This window comes from Bufo bufo, chromosome 2 (assembly GCF_905171765.1).
Source record: "Bufo bufo chromosome 2, aBufBuf1.1, whole genome shotgun sequence".
Lineage (NCBI taxonomy): Eukaryota > Metazoa > Chordata > Amphibia > Anura > Bufonidae > Bufo > Bufo bufo.
Genome location: NC_053390.1, coordinates 327,333,842 through 327,350,898, shown reverse-complemented (window position 1 = coordinate 327,350,898; position 17,057 = coordinate 327,333,842).

Below are 17,057 nucleotides of genomic sequence, written 5' to 3'. Positions count from 1 at the left end.
TTATCGCCTCATCCCTAGGTCATTTAGTAATTGGCTGCAGGCCTTTGCTATTTTGGCAAGTGTAATTTGGGAGAGGAGTCCGGAATGCTGTTCCCCTTTATTTTGCTATCTGGATGCTATTGGGGAAGCCTATAGAGTGTATGGGGGTTCCGGGTGGTTACGGTATGACGAACAGTTTCGTCAGAGGAAAGCGGTCCGACCTAATATGAGATGGGACCATAAGGACATTGCGTTGTGGATGAGGGTGACAGCGCCAGGTAGGAGTGGTCAGTCCTTTCGGAGTGAGTCAGGGGTTGGGGTACAGCAAGGTACAGGGACGCCCCCAGTTGGAAGAGGATACTGCTTCCTTTTCAATGAGGGAAATTGCAAATTCGGCCACAAATGCAAATTTAGGCATGAATGTTCCGTGTGTGGCGGGGGCCATGGGGCTAGCAGATGTTTTAGAGGGGGTAGACAAAGGGGTGGGGATAGTTTTGCAAAAGGGGAAGACCCCAGTGCGAGTGGAAAGGATGGTGGGGCATCTAAATAGATATCCGAACCAGGAGTTAGCTGAATTTTTGTATTTGGGGTTTAAGTTCGGTTTTCATATTCCTTCACACCCGTTACCAGTCATAGAGAAGCGGAAGAATTTGCGCTCGGCATTGCAGTTCCCGGACATAGTGACAGGAAAGTTAGCTAAAGAGGTTTCCCTAGGGAGGATGGATGGTCCGTTTGTTACATCACCCATCAGTAATTTGCGAGTTTCCCCTTTGGGTTTGATCCCTAAGAAAGAGCCTAACAAATTTAGGCTCATCCACCATTTATCATTCCCTAAGGGTGTGTCGGTCAATGAGGGCATTGACCCGGAACTTTGTTCCGTGGTTTATGCTTCCTTTGATGCGGCTGTGGAATGGGTAAGGAAGCTGGGTCCGGGTACCCTGTTGGCAAAATGTGACATTGAAGCGGCATTTCGGTTGTTGCCAGTTCACCCGGATAGTTTGTATTTACTGGGTTGTTTTTGGAATGGCGCTTATTTTGTGGATAGGTGTTTGCCAATGGGCTGTTCAATATCGTGTGCATATTTTGAGCGTTTCAGTTCTTTTCTGGAGCGGGTGGTGGTTCAGGAATCAGGTTGTCACTCTATCATTCATTATTTGGATGATTTCCTGTGTTTGGGGCCGGGAGGATCTAGGGTTTGTTCGTTGTTGTTATCCACATTGCAGTCTGTTTTTGAGTGTTTTGGAGTCCCTTTAGCGGTGGATAAAACGGTGGGGCCGGCTACTGAGCTAAGCTTTTTGGGTATTGTCATCGATACACAGCGGATGGAGTGTAGGCTACCAGCAGACAAAGTGTCAGATTTAAGAACAGAGGTGGCGACGGCATTGAGAGCAAAAAAGATTCGCCTGCGGGACCTGCAGTCATTGTTGGGCAAATTAAATTTTGCATGCAGGATCCTCCCAATGGGCCGCATTTTTAGTAGGAGATTGGCTTCGGCGACAGGAGGTGTGGTGTCTCCCCACCATTTTATTAGGCTAGGCAGTGAGTTGAAAGGGGATTTGAAGGTTTGGGATTCCTTTTTACAGCAGTTTAATGGCAGAGCATTAGTTATGGGGGGGGTTGTTGATGCGTTTGATTTCGAATTGTTTACGGATGCTGCGGGTGGAGTGGGTTTTGGGGCGTACTGTGAAGGGCAGTGGTGTGCGGGTCGGTGGCCTGAGTCCTGGGTACTAAAAGGGTGGGTAAAAAACGTGGCATTGTTGGAACTCTTCCCCATTGTGTTGGCAGTCACGCTCTGGGGGGAGAAGTTTCGGCACAAGAAGGTTCGTTTCCATTGTGACAACTTGGGAGTTGTGCAAGCCATCAATAGTGTAACGGCTTCTTCCCCCCCGGTTATTTGCCTGTTGCAGCAGTTGGTTCTTCGGTGCTTGTCCCTTAATGCTTGGGTGTTTGCGGTGCATGTTCCTGGTTCCTTTAATTGTATAGCTGACGCACTTTCTCGTTTTCAGTGGGAGCGGTTTCGCCAGCTGGCCCCGGAGGCGAGTCAGGTCGGATTGGGGTGTCCAGAGTCGTTGTGGGAGATCCTGGAGGTACCGTAGCTTTTCTGTTGCAGGCGTCATTGAGTGAAGGCACTTGGAGGATGTATGATACGGCTTGGAGTAGGTGGCAGCAGTGGTGTAATGACCTAGGGGTCGAGGTACTGGGCGGGGAAATTCCGTTGTTACTTTTCATTGGCCACGTGAAGGAACAAGGTTGGTCGGTTGCCAAGATCAATGGTTGCATGGCAAGCTTGGCTTTCGGATTCAAGTTGCGGAATTCCCCGGACATTACTAAGTCCTTTTTGGTCCGACAAATTTTGAAGGGTTATAGAAGGTTTCAGCGCGTCAAAGATTCCCGCCTACCGGTGTCTTTTTCATTATTGTTGCAGTTAGGGGAGCAGGTAGCTGGAGTGTGTCGCTCAGCTTGGGAGGTGAGCTTATTTAGATTAGCCTTTGCTCTGGCTTTTTTCGGGGCCTTTCGTTTAGGGGAGTTAGTGTGTGCAAGTGTGCGGCGGGAAGGGGGTCTGAGGAGTGAGGATGTAACGTTATATGACGACAGGGTGGTGATTTCTCTGAGATTTTCAAAGAAGGATCAGGAGGGGAGGGGTCATTTAGTGTCATTGTTTGAGGTGCCGGGATGTTTCTTGTGTCCAGTACGGTGTTTGCGGGATTTCCAAGGAAGGGCAGGGGTCGCGGCTGGCCCGATTCTCAGACACGAGGATGGCTCCTTTTTATTGCGATTTCAATTTATAGCGGTATTCAAGAAATGTTTGCGTAATCTGGGAATGGACTCTGGCAAGTTTACGGGTCATTCCTTCAGGATAGGGGCTGCCACGGAGGCTGCTCGCTTAGGGGTGCGAGATGAAGTGATTAAGCGTATTGGGAGGTGGGAGTCGGAGCGTTTTCGGCTGTATGTGCGTTTAGGGGCAGTTTAAGGCTGTGTCTAACCATGTTTGTCTCGTTCTTTTTTCAGGTGACGCCCCGTTGTTAGTATGGATCCTGGGCCATTCGTTCGTGTTCTGGGGGGCATTGCGAGCGGATGTTCGGCAGAATGGGCGTCAGTTGAGGTTTGACCGGGGGATGGCCATAGTAAGATGGATCGGACGTAGAGGTATGTTGTGGGGTAGTGTTTTGCAGGAGGTTCATCGGCAAGCCAGGTTAGATAGAGTCCCAGATGTCTTGGTGTTGCATGTTGGGGGAAACGACCTGGGGGTCCGACCTTGCAGAGAATTGATCAGGGATATCCGTTTTGATTTTTTGCGTTTGTGGTCCCTCTTCCCGTCAGTTGTCACAGTGTGGTCTGACATTGTCCCCAGGAAGGTCTGGAGGGAGGCGAGATCTGTGGACAAGCTGAATAAGGCTAGGATTAAGCTGAATAGGGTGATTGGGCGGTTCTGTGCCAAACATGGGGCGGTGGTGGTGAGGCACCCCGAGTTGGAAGCAGGAACAGGAGGCTTTTGGAGACAGGATGGGGTCCACCTCAATGCGGTGGGCATTGATTTGTGGTCACTGGACTTACAGGGAGGTATTGAAACAGCCCTCCGGGTGTGGCGGAACGCGCGAGCTTAAGGGCTGTCAAGCTGCGCGTTGTTGGCGGGGGGAGGTCATAGAAGCTGGGGCTACTGGATGGTAACGGTGAATGAGAGGGCCTCAACGGTGGGGCTGGACTCTCAGAGTTGGGGCACCTGGTTGGCTTGGTATGGCGTCCGTCAGTTGGTGTCCCCGAGCTTGTGGTACGCGGCTGGGGGCAAGATGGAATTGCTGTGGTGGTTTGTGGTCGTTTAAGGTGCAGTTAGGCGGCTTCTAGGACCTCCCTCGTCAGTTAGACATATATATATTTATATATATATGTCATTGTTATATCAAGTGTTATGTTTATTCATGTTATTTATATTATTTAATAAAAGACGGCTGCTGTGGCCGATTTGATCTAAACAGGTGTGTGGTTATTGGGAGAGGAAGTGGGGATGGTTAGTTAGCTTAATGATGGGGTAGTGGACCCGAGCGTAGCCAATAACCCTACTCAAGTGAGGCCGGACGAAGCGGCACGCTTCAGGGGAGGCCGGCATGAGGGGTTTTGTTAGCGAGGGTCAGAGCAAGGTAAGGGTTAATTGGAAGCATGCAGGGAAAGGGGGGAGGAGCCAGGAAGGGGCGGGGAGCGGCAGGCTTAAGTAGTGGTGAGGCAGGTTAGCGCCCGCCATTTTAGGAGCAGAGAGCCAGCATCTCCCTCCCTCCCTCCCTTAGTGTTTACAGTTGGATGTTTCAGGGCGGCAACGGTATATTATAGAGGGTATGCATATATATAAAAAAAAAAAAAAAAAAAAATATTTTATAAATAAATAAATGTATGTAAAAAAATAAAAAGTGGACAATGCGTGGTGGACGGAGTGTTTCTTTAAGTGTTGCGTTTGTCGCAGCAGTCGTGGCGAGGGGAGGTCATAGAAGCTGGGGCTACTGGATGGTAACGGTGAATGAGAGGGCCTCAATGGTGGGGCTGGACTCTCAGAGTTGGGGCACCTGGTTGGCTTGGTATGGCGTCCGTCAGTTGGTGTCCCCAAGCTTGTGGTACGCGGCTGGGGGCAAGATGGAATTGCCGTGGTGGTTTGTGGTCGTTTAAGATGCAGTTAGGCGGCTTCTAGGACCTCCCTCGTCAGTTAGACATATATATATTTATATATATATGTCATTGTTATATCAAGTGTTATGATTATTCATGTTATTTATATTATTTAATAAAAGACGGCTGCTGTGGCCGATTTAATCCAAACAGGTGTGTGGTTATTGGGAGAGGAAGTGGGGATGGTTAGTTAGCTAAATGATGGGGTAGTGGACCCGAGCGTAGCCAATAACCCTACTCATGTGCATGAGGCCTAACACAGAATGCTGCTTTGCTTGTTCTGCTAGGGCACCTCCCCACTAGCTGCCCCACTAATTAGCTAATCCAGGCTTTCTGTCAGCCTGTGAGCCAGGGAAATATCCCCCTCTCACTTCCTCTCAGGGTCTTGTGGGCATCCTTCTTATTCCTCCCTCGTGCTTTTTCCTGCCCAACATGTGAAAAAATAGCGATGAGCGCCGTTTTACTGGATTAGTCCAAACCAAACCTTATAAGCTGTGGGTTTGCTTTGTGGACGAATTCTGGTAAAATTCTTAATGAACCTGGTTCATTACGAACCAGTTCGCTCATTCTTAAACCAGCCTCAAGAAAAAACACAGACATGGACATGGAAGAATAGTGGCCTCTTTTTACAGACTGTCCAGGAATTTATGGATGGTTAGCAACCCTGATTTAAGGGAAGTTATGTTAAATTTTATAAAAACTGTTTTTTAAACTAATTTTTCATGCCTTTATCTATATTAAAAATAAATTCTGAAATCCTACAAATTTCACTCTGACAACTAAACCTCACAAAAGACTTAACTTCCTGTTCTGTAGAAATCACTTCTCATCAATCATCTGATTATTGTCACAGGCATGATTACAATGAAATGTAACACTTCCATTATAAAGCTGGTAGCAGATAACACAGGATATACCATTTACAATAACTGACACACACGGTTTACCCCCTCGCCCTGCACAATGACCTCTGAATGTGACACAGAGCATAACTAAACTCTCATCTTTATTACTGTGCATAGTTTTAGACGAGAAAAAATGTTGTAAAGTAAGAATGCCTTTAAAAATAGAAGTGTTAATAGTTTATTTCTACAAATTAAAAACATGCATAATAAATGAACAAAATAATTTTTTTTATCAAGTTAATACTTGGTGTGACCACTCTTTTCCTTCAAAACAGCATAAATTCTTCTAGGTACACTTGTCCACTGGAAGTGTTAATGTATTTTACTTTATGCATTGTATGTCTCATATACTTTATATGAGAAAGCAGTGTGTATCAGTTATGCTGCTAGGCAGAGCTGGCAGCTTAACCTTTTGCTCAGCAGGATGTGAGGTCAGTCTGATGCAAACAGTGATGGTGAAAAGCATTCTGTTAGAGAAGGTAAATGCCTGAATTTTGACTATAGACTTCCTTGCATCTGGTGGAATCTAATGAGCTTCAAGTTCCCCAACATACCAAAATAATAGCCTGATCCCCTGTTTCCCTTACGTCCTAACCAGCAGCACATGTGGGGTTTATCAGCCCCAGTGAAACTGGTAGGACAGACGGAATATTTAATGAAGTAAAGTAATCAAATAAATCCACGCCCCCATTACCTCACTATAAGAGGCCAAACCCCCCATACATCAGTGTGTTTTTTTCTGTCCTTGGGACTGCAGGACAGACGGGGCAGCCATTTGGCTGCTGTACTCTTAGATTACATGCTAACCTTGTGTTTTTCTTTCAGGGTCGGAGTTTATCTGATGGAAGCTGGTTCTGCCGTGCAGCGTGGTGGAGGCAGGCAAGCTCCTGTCCTAGGCACGGAGCTCCTGTATTCAGCTTCCTGTTTGGCTTCCTCTCTTCACCTGCGGTAGTTTGTGTGCCAGCGCCCTCTGGTGGTCTGTCGGTGAACAGCAATGATTAAAGTTTGTTCAAACCTGGCGTCTGACGTCACTTTGGGCGCCAAATTTGAATATATAAAGCCTCCAGTCCTTCCAGGCTGTGCTGTTTGCAGCCTTGGGTTGGTTACTGAGGCAAACTACTTTAGTTACCAGCTTTCCTGTTCCTGGTAGGTTTGCTGCTTCTTTGTTTATCTAATGAATAGACCTTGTTCATTCATTATAACTTTTTCTCTGCAGATAATGTCCTCTGCCGGTGATGGGGATCGGTCTGGGCGCAAGACGTCATCCAAGCACAAGCATTTGGCGTGTAGGGATTGTGACACTCCTATAGCAGACTCCTATGAATTTAATAGGTGTCCCTCTTGCCGTTCTCCTCCTCTGCCTCCTGATACGGAGCCTACCATACAGGACGTAGTAGTCTGGGTAAAGGACTTTGTGGAGTCCTCAATGAACACCCTAAGGGATTCCGTGTCATCCAGAAGACCCAGTGTCCGATCTCCTCTGAGACCCACTCCTATGCAGGAGGAAGCCTACCATACCGTGGACGAAGTCCATTCCTCTGTGTCTGGCGGGGAGGAAGAAGAGGCTGTAAGGTACTTCTTTCCTGTAGAGAAGACCCAGAGGTTACTTAGATCCATCCGGTCGGGGGACCAGGATGTTGATCCCGGGGAAGCTTCAGAGTCCACCTCTAGGGGGCCAAGGGCCTTCAAAGTGGACGAGACTCTGTCTCGGTTAATGAAACTAGAATGGAAGCATCCTGAGAAGGCACCGATCATCTCAAAGCGCTTCAAATCCATGTACCCGATTGTGGCATCCCAATTAGACCAGTGGGGCTCTGTGCCCAAAGTTGATTTGGCAATTGCAAAATTGTCTAAGAGGACTCTTGTTCCGGCTGATGACGGCTCCAACTTACAGGACCCGATGGACAGGCGGGTAGAATGCACCTTGAGAAGGTCTTACTCCACTGCTGCTGCTGCTGCATCTGTGGCTATATCCTCTACGGAAATAGCCGTCTTCCTCCAAAGACGCCTCCGACAGGTGCAGTCGGATATCGACTCTGGCATATCCCGTGATGACATCCTGACGCAGTTTAAGTCCATTCTACTTGCCGTGGAATTTCTGTGTGACTCCGGCCCACAGCAGTTAAAATTAGCCTCTGAGGCTATGGCCCTCTCTTTAGCGGGTAGGAGGCCACTATGGCTAAAACCTTGGGTGGCAGATAATGCCTCCAAGTATAATTTATGCAGCCTCCCTTACGAGCCAGGAAGGCTTTTTGGGGCTGAACTGGACCGCATTATGGAGGGTCTTGCCGATAAAAAAGGTAAATGCCTCCCTCAAACCCCTAGGGGTAGGGGTAGGCAGGGTAGAGGGTCCAGACCCTTTCAGGGCCAATCCAGGCCTCAGCGAGGCCGTGGGTCCAGGAGGGGAGGATCATATCGTTCCGGTGGGAACAAAAACAATAAAGCCGACCAGTGATGGCCCTCCCCTTCCGTCAGATCCAGTCATAAATTTGACTCCTATTCTTTCAGACCTCCCAGTCGGAGGCCGTTTAACCTGGACAGAGTTTGTTCCAGATCCATGGGTCCTGAATATAATAAGGACAGGGTACAGGATAGAATTTTTATCTGTTCCCCCAGAATTTTTTTTTGGACAAGATTACTTCCCCGCGAGAAGCAAGCGGTGTTGGAGGAGTCTATACTGGAATACAGGCGGAAAGGGGCCTTGGAGGAGGTTCCTCCAGAAGAGATTGGATCCGGCGTTTATTCACCAGTTTTCCTTGTTCCCAAAGCCACAGGAGGTTGGCGCATGATCATAAATCTCCGCTACCTCAACCGATTCATAAAGAAAAGGCGGTTCCGGATGTAAACCATCAAATCGGTAATCAGCATCCTGAGCCCAGGGGACCTGATGGTTACACTGGATCTAAGGGATGCCTATCTCCACATCCCTGTGTGCCAGGCCCACAGGAAGTATCTACGAGTGGCAGTGAGTCTCAGGGGGACGGTGAAACATTTTCAGTTTGCCGCGCTTCCCTTCGGCATCACAACCGCGCCCTACATCTTCACCAAAGTGGTAATAGCTGTAGTAGCTCCCCTCAGATTGAGAGGCCTGGAGATCATTCCATATCTGGACGATTGGCTTCTAAAAGCCCACTCGGTAGAGACGCTTCATCTTCATCTGCTGCAGGCTCAGTCCTTCCTCTAGCGCTTGGGCTGGATTATCAATTGGCAGAAGTCAGAGATTTCTCCCACTACTACCAGGAGGTTTCTAGGGTTCATAATAGATTCTGCCAACCTGACGCTCTACCTTTCTCCGGAAAGGAAGTTACGCATTTCCAAGACTGCAGATAAACTCATGGTTCCCCGCCGGGTAACTATCAGAGTATTGATGAGGATGTTAGGCCTAATGTCAGCAGCCGTGGATGCGGTTCCTTGGGCCTTGTGGCATATTCACCCTCTTCAAGCGGAAGTTCTGAGTCTATGGGATCGAACTCCCAGAGGGCTAGAGACAAAGTGCTCCCTGTCATCTCAAGCTCGCCGCTCACTGAAGTGGTGGAAACAGGTCAAAGATGGGAGGTCCTTGATCCAACTTTGTTGGATCCTGTTGACGACAGATGCATCCCTTCTAGGCTGGGGTGCCCATCTAGAGGAACTTCAAGTTCAAGGATCCTGGAGCCCTCAAGAGCGTTTGATGTCATCCAATCTGAGAGAATTCAGAGCAATCCGGATGGCTCTCTTTCATTTTTTCCCCCTTATCAGAAACAAGGCTGTAAGGGTTCGCTCGGACAATTCTACTGCGGTATCCTACATCAACAAACAGGGAGGCACCAGGTCTCAGAGTCTACTCTCAGAAGTAGGTCTAATTCTGTCTTGGGCAGAGCAGAATCTTTCCCACCTTTCAGCAGTCCACATTCGGGGGTCCCTGAATGTGGTTGCGGACCAGCTCAGCAGAGGAGTCCCAGCTCTGGGAGAAATGTCTCTGAATCAGGAGATCTTTCATCAGATCACTCTCCGGTGGGGTCGCCCAGACATAGATCTCATGGCGACAAGATTCAATGCCAAAGTGGAAACGTTCTGTTCCCTGTATCGGGAGGACAATCCCTTGGCAGTAGATGCTCTGTCAATTCCATGGGAGTTCAGGCTGGCCTACATCTTTCCTCCCATCGCCATGATACCCAGGGTATTGATGAAGATTCGGCAGGACCAAGCCTCAGTAATAGCCGTGATTCCATTCTGGCCCAGGAGTTCTTGGTTTACCCTGCTCATGCAGATGAGCCGAGGGCAATATTGGAAGCTTCCCCCAATGCAGAACCTGGTGTCCCGGGGCACTCAGCTCTGCCTGGATCCATCCAGACTCAATCTGACAGCCTGGAGATTGATGAGTCCCTTCTAGAGCCTGAAGGGCTATCAGCAGCGGTCCTAAGAACGATGTCTCATTCCAGAGCTCCTGCGACTGTCAAGGCCTACGCCAGGGTAAAGCGCATTTTTCTTCTATGGTGTGCATCTCATCAAGTACCATCTCAGGATCCTCCAGTATCTGCTATTCTCCAGTTCATGCAGGATGGACTAGATAAGGGCCTCAGCCCTTCTACACTCAAGGTACAGATCTCTGCTCTGTCAGCCGCCTTTGGCAGATCTTTACATCAAGACCCTCTGATTAAGAGGTTCCTTAAAGGAGCCGTACGTCTTAAGCCTAGCATTTTAAGACCTATACCGCAGTGGGATCTCTCAGTGGTGCTTAAAGGGTTGAGTGGTCCCCCCTTTGAACCCTTGGAAGAAGTGGACTTTAAGTTTTTATCCTGGAAGGTAACCTTTTTGTTGGCCGTAACTTCGGCCAAACGCATTTCAGAGCTTCAGGCTTTTTCGGCGTATGAGCCATACACTTTATTTTTACCGGACAGAGTCCTTTTACGTTTTTTACCCACCTTTTTGCCTAAGGTGCCCTCTGTGCACAACATTAATCAAGTTGTGTCTTTGCCTGTGTTATGTTCCTCTTCTTCCTCTGCAGAAGAAAGTTCCCTCTATACTCTGGATGTGGCCAGATGTTTGAGAATCTACATTGAGAGATCCCAGGAGTTCAGAAGGTCAGAGAATCTTCTCATCCTGTTCTTTGGCAGGAATAAAGGGAAGAAGGCCTCTAAGCCTACTCTAAGTAGATGGATCAGAGAGGCAATCAGAGAATCTTTCGCTTCCCAGAATAGACCTCCCCCTGCCTTTGTCACTGCTCACTCCACCCGAGCAGTCTCTACTAGTTGGGCCGAAAGGTCTCTTATTCCACTGGAACAGATTTGTTCCGCGGCCTCCTGGAGCTCACATTTTACCTTTGTGAGCCATTATAGACTCAACCTCAGGGGTTCAGAAGACACTGCCTTTGGGCGGTCTGTTTTGAGTTCCATTCAGCATTGAAGTCCCTACCCTTTAGACTAACTTCTTGCTAAGTCCCCACATGTGCTGCTGGTTAGGACGTAAGGGAAGCGTTAATTTCTTAACGATAATTTGTTTTCCCTTAGTCCTAACAGCAGCACACAAATATCCCTCCCTTTATTTTTGTTTTTTGAGAGTTTCTTGTTATGACACACTGATGTATGGGGGGTTTGGCCTCTTATAGTGAGGTAATTGGGGCGTGGATTTATTTGATTACTTTACTTCATTAAATATTCCGTCTGTCCTAACAGTTTCACTGGGGCGGATAAACCCCACATGTGCTGCTGTTAGGACTAAGGGAAAACAAATTATCGTTAAGAAATTAACGCTTAGAGACTGTTCTATATTGAGGAAATACCAATATAGTGAGAATGCGATGAATAAGTTGCATCCTTTTGTTGAGCTGAGGAAAACTGAACTGATAAGGAGACTTAACCCACTGCCTCCTATACATAGTCTTGGGAAATTGCACATAGTAACTGTAAAGACTGTGCTTGACGTATTCAGTGTCTGTGTAAACCATCAATTGAATCGGTTCAGTAAAGTACAGTGGACTTGTTGTAAACAAAACTGGTCTCATTATTGTACGGCACCGCACTACCATTTATAGACCTTATACTGTATATACAGGGGGTTGTTTTTTCAAATCATGTCCAATCAACTGAATTTACCACAGGTGGACTCCAATCAAGGTTTGGAAACATCTAAAAAATGATCAAAAGAAATGAGGCCACAGAGCTAAATTTCAAGGGTCATAAGAAAGGGTTTGAATACTTATGTCCAATTCAAAAGACGTATTTCATCACTGCAAAACAATTGCATTGCCACACCCACGTATTAAAGAATACTTGTTATTCTTTAAAAAAAAGTGTTCAATATTTTACCACAATAATAATATGGCAATCATAATGATATTATACCCGTGTTACTGAACACGTTGTACATTGCTGCAAGATAGCGGGTAGATACAGCAGCAAACACATTTCAAATCAGTAACACAAACTACTACTGTGTTAGTGAAGGCATTACTGCATCACAGTGTCTAGTTCAAAAAACATATCATTCCTACAAAACAATTGCATTGTAACACCTGAGTGTTAGGCCTCATGCACACGACCGTTTTTTGCTTCCGCGCCCATTCCGGCGATTTTAGCGTTTCAGGGGGGGAACCATTCATTTCTATGGAGCCGTTGAAAAAACGGATAGTGCACCGTTTGCCATCCGCATCCGTGATCCGTGGTTTCAGTCCATCAAAAAAATATAACCTGTCCTATTATTTCCACAGAAAACGGTTCGCGGACCTATTCAAGTCAATGGGACCGCTAAAAAACGCGGAGGCACACAAGATTGTCATACGCGTCCGCATCCGTTTTGTTCCCATCATTTGCATGGCAAACCTGTCTTAGACTTTTTTTACATTCCTTTATGTCTGGTGGTCCTCCAAAAATAAAGGAAGACACGGAAACAAAAACGGAAACGGATCACGAAACAACGGAACCCCTTTTTGTGGAACGGAACACAACGGTCGTGTGCATGAGGCCTTAGTGAATCCTTGTTATTAGAAAAATTTTATTATTTTACCGCAATAATAATATGCCAATTATCATAGCTGGGTTATGAAATATGTTGTTTATTGTTCTGCAGTATAATATTCGTACTTAGCCTTTCCTTGGCGCATACCATGTTCCCTGACCCCATAGACTTCTGGGGAAGCAGACTGGAAATGTGGCCTGGACTGGCCCAGTATGCTTTTTCTGTTCTCTCTTGCCTATCAGCTCAGAGAGAGTTTTCAGCGCATCAGGGATCATTGTGCTCTACCAATGTACAAAACATCACTTTTCTAAAGTGGTTGAGGCTGATGAATAGATCTGCCCTCGCTGACGGTGCCCCACCATGCCACTGTCACTGTCTGCCTGGCAACCATAATGTCCTATACTGTATGGCTGCTGCTGCTGCCATGATACCACTGCTGCTGTAGGTCTGTCTACCATCATGTTCTGTACTATATGGCTGCTGCCATCATGCCACTGACTGCCGCTGTTGGCCTGCCTACACAATCATGCTCCGTACTTTATGGCCGCTGCTGCCATTCCTGACACTGCCGCAGATGCTGTTCCCTGCTGCCAATAAACTACTGCGCTACCATTACCACTTCACAGTCGCCACTACTACTATCACCACTAACACCCCTAAACAGCCGCACACACATGTACTGTCTTGTCTGTTCCATGCTGTCCTTCAACTGCTGCCACTATTCTTGCGGCCACATGCCATAATTACCCTACACTTTGCACACCCATACTGTTCCTCTGCTTCTTAAAATTAAGAATTTTTCTGGGCTTGTTCAGAACAAGCCACTCTTTCTTCTGACAATTAATACTTGTGAGTGTATAAATATGGACAGACATTCGGCCCCCATTAATGCATCATATTTGGATGTTTGTGCAGAACACGCCACTCTTTCTTCTGACAATTAACACTTGTGTGTATATATATATATATACACAGTACAGACCAAAAGTTTGGACACACCTTCTCATTCAAAGAGTTTTCTTTATTTTCATGACTATGAAAATTGTAGATTCACACTGAAGGCATCAAAACTATGGCATCCACACATGTGGAATTATATACATAACAAACAGGTGTGAAACAACTGAAAATATGTCATATTCTAGGTTCTTCAAAGTAGCCACCTTTTGCTTTGATTACTGCTTTGCACACTCTTGGCATTCTCTTGATGAGCTTCAAGAGGTAGTCCCCTGAAATGGTTTTCACTTCACAGGTGTGCCCTGTCAGGTTTAATAAGTGGGATTTCTTGCCTTATAAATGGGGTTGGGACCATCAGTTGCGTTGAGGAGAAGTCAGGTGGATACACAGCTGATAGTCCTACTGAATAGACTGTTAGAATTTGTATTATGGCAAGAAAAAAGCAGCTAAGTAAATAAAAACGAGTGGCCATCATTACTTTAAGAAATGAAGGTCAGTCAGTCAGCCGAAAAATTGGGAAAACTTTGAAAGTAAGGGCTATTTGACCATGAAGGAGAGTGATGGGGTGCTGCGCCAGATGACCTGGCCTCCACAGTCACCGGCCCTGAACCCAATCGAGATGGTTTGGGGTGAGCTGGACCGCAGAGTGAAGGCAAAAGGGCCAACAAGTGCTAAGCATCTCTGGGAACTCCTTCCAGACTGTTGGAAGACCATTTCAGGGGTCTACCTCTTGAAGCTCATCAAGAGAATGCCAAGAGTGTGCAAAGCAGTAATCAAAGCAAAAGGTGGCTACTTTGAAGAACCTAGAATATTACATATTTTCTGTTGTTTCACACTTGTTTGTTATCTATATAATTCCACATGTGTTAATTCATAGTTTTGATGCCTTCATAGTCATAAAAATAAAGAAAACTCTTTGAATTAGAAGGTGTGTCCAAACTTTTGGTCTGTACTGTATATATATATATATATATTATTATTATTATTTTTTAATGGATGGTCACCACAACACCACCTCGTGTTGGCCTAAGAAAAACAAACGTGGTTGAAACATAAATCCTGATGCAACGCCAACTAATTGACATATAATGTACCTATAAACATAGCACGGAACCGCTGACACATGCCTGCCCATAAAATAATGTTTATAGAAACGGCCGGGCAACAATCCTAACCACCATCATCCGACTATTAGCGCCCAACCCCCTTCGTTCCAGAACACTGCAAATCACGGACCGCAGTGTGAGTCCTGTGCAGCAAGTTCGATCCTACCGTGAGCGCCAGCATTCGCATGGCACCTTTTGCTGTTTACCCAGACGTGAACGAGCTGCCACACAATGCTGCAGGTTTTTTTTTATTAATTTTTTTACGACCATACATGACCCTTTCAACAACTAAATGAATAAAATACCATCATATAAACACAGCATGCGTAGCTTGGAGACATGCGTCCTGTATGTAACAGGTATCAGAAAACATGCGACCATACCTATTCTAGGCAAATGCTTACACCAATAACAATATGCAATAGCCCCCAACAAGCCCCTAAACAGCCGGACAAAATATACTAACAGTCATTTGACCATTAGCGCCCAACTCTGCTTCATCCCAGCATATGCGCAGACCGCAATGTGGGTCTCATGCAAACAAGTCTAATTCTACCGTGAACACCAGCACTCGCCTGGCACTTTCTGCCGCTGCCCAGGCATGAACGAGCCTCCGCACGATGCTGCTGCATTATTTTTTTTTAAATCAACCATTGATCCACATTTACCATCACTTAAACACAGCGTGCATAGCTTGAGCCAACTGCAGACACACGCCCCGCATGTAAACCAGGTATCAGAAAACATACAACCATACGTACTCTAAGCACGTGCTACCCCAATAACTGTATGCAATGGCCCCACCAGGTCTCTGAATAGCCAGACAAACAATACAAACAACCATGGTTCGACCATTAGCGCCCAAACTCTGCTTCATCCCAGAGCACTATATGTGGCGGACCGTGGGTCCCATGCAAACAACTCCGATCCTACCATGAATACCAGCGCCCTCCTGAGACATTCTGCCGTCGCCCAGCCGTAAGGAGCCTCCACACCATGCTGCTGTATCCTAGAGCTGAGCCAGAGGTAGTGAAATCAGCTGAATCGGCGTCAGCCTGGGCCCACAGGTGCCTATTGTTGTGGTAAACATTAATAGTTGTAATCATCTCGCATCAAAGTTTGTGTAAGGAAAAAGGTGAGTCCCCCTTCCCTTAGCCCCAGTCAGAGACAAACACACGTGTTACCATCTTCCTTGAAAATCCTGAGAGACTCCCCCGCGCTTCTCAGTCTGCTCACCTCTTATTTACTAACAAAAGGTGTAAAAAGGGGCTGGCCCAAGACAAGGATACAGGAAGTGATGACATAGGAATATAAGACATAAGACATAATCATTTACAATAACCTAGCTAGCTAACAAACACATTTATACTATAACCTACCATTACCACTGGAGCTAATTTTATCCAGCCTTGCTCAGTGATCAATGCCAGATAAAATTACTATGATCCTCATGCATGTTTATTTACAGGACAACGTCATTATCTCCAGCGGCTGATCAGGCGCACTAGAGACAACAAACGCACGTTCCTTTCGACATACACGGGAAGATATCCACTCCAATGGTTTACCCTGACACTGAGAGACATGATGACAATACACAATATATTAAATACATATCCTAATAAAATTTCCACAACAGTCCCTCCTCTTTGTCATATGCTCGCCAATGTCCCTCGACGGATCTCGATCTTCTTCTTTGAAAAAAACAATCTTTGTAAAGTCAATCTTGACACGTCTTCTTTTCTTCGGGAGGTGACGTTTCGCGTTGGTCGCCGGCTGGTTTGGGATCCTCTGCATCTGGTCCATGGTTTGGTCTTCAGGGCATCTTGTCTGTTCGGTCTTCGGTAACTCAGTCGATTAGACATCAGGAACATCTCACTCCGGCGTATAGAAGGAATGGAAACAAAAAACATAAGTACATGTCCCATTTCCTTTCACCCGGATCCAATGGAAAACCAGTGAGCCCCAAGACCTCCCAAAGCTTTAAAAAGGATTCTAACCGTCACTAGTCATAGCTCCGCCTCTGTCCTGCTCCTGTCAGTATGGGCCTGACCCTTGTCAATGGTGTCTGCTAGCCAGGCATAACCTTCCTCACAACTGGAGGATCCCACATCTACGGGTCGCCTAGCTGCCCGGACACCCATACAGGATTAATAAGCAAGGAGGAGGAGCCAGAGCTAATATTAATAATGTATCGTCTATCAACAAATGCCTCCTTGTAACAAATAAACAAAAGTGATACTCTGCATTCTTTGACTTAGTTGAGCAGCTTCTTGCAGTGACCGGTGTGGATCCAGTTGTCTCGTCCTTCGAACTTCAGAGAGGTTGGCGTCATCAGCAGCACCTGGAATGGCCCAAGATATCTCGGCTCTAGTCCCGTCCTCGGATGTTTCTTTAGCACGACCCAATCACCTGGTTGACTAGAATGAACACTGGTTATTGAGTCTGGGTCCGGAAGAGAACTCCCGAACCCGGTGGTGGACATCGGGTGATAACCCGTGGGGCTGCCTGGGGGCATACC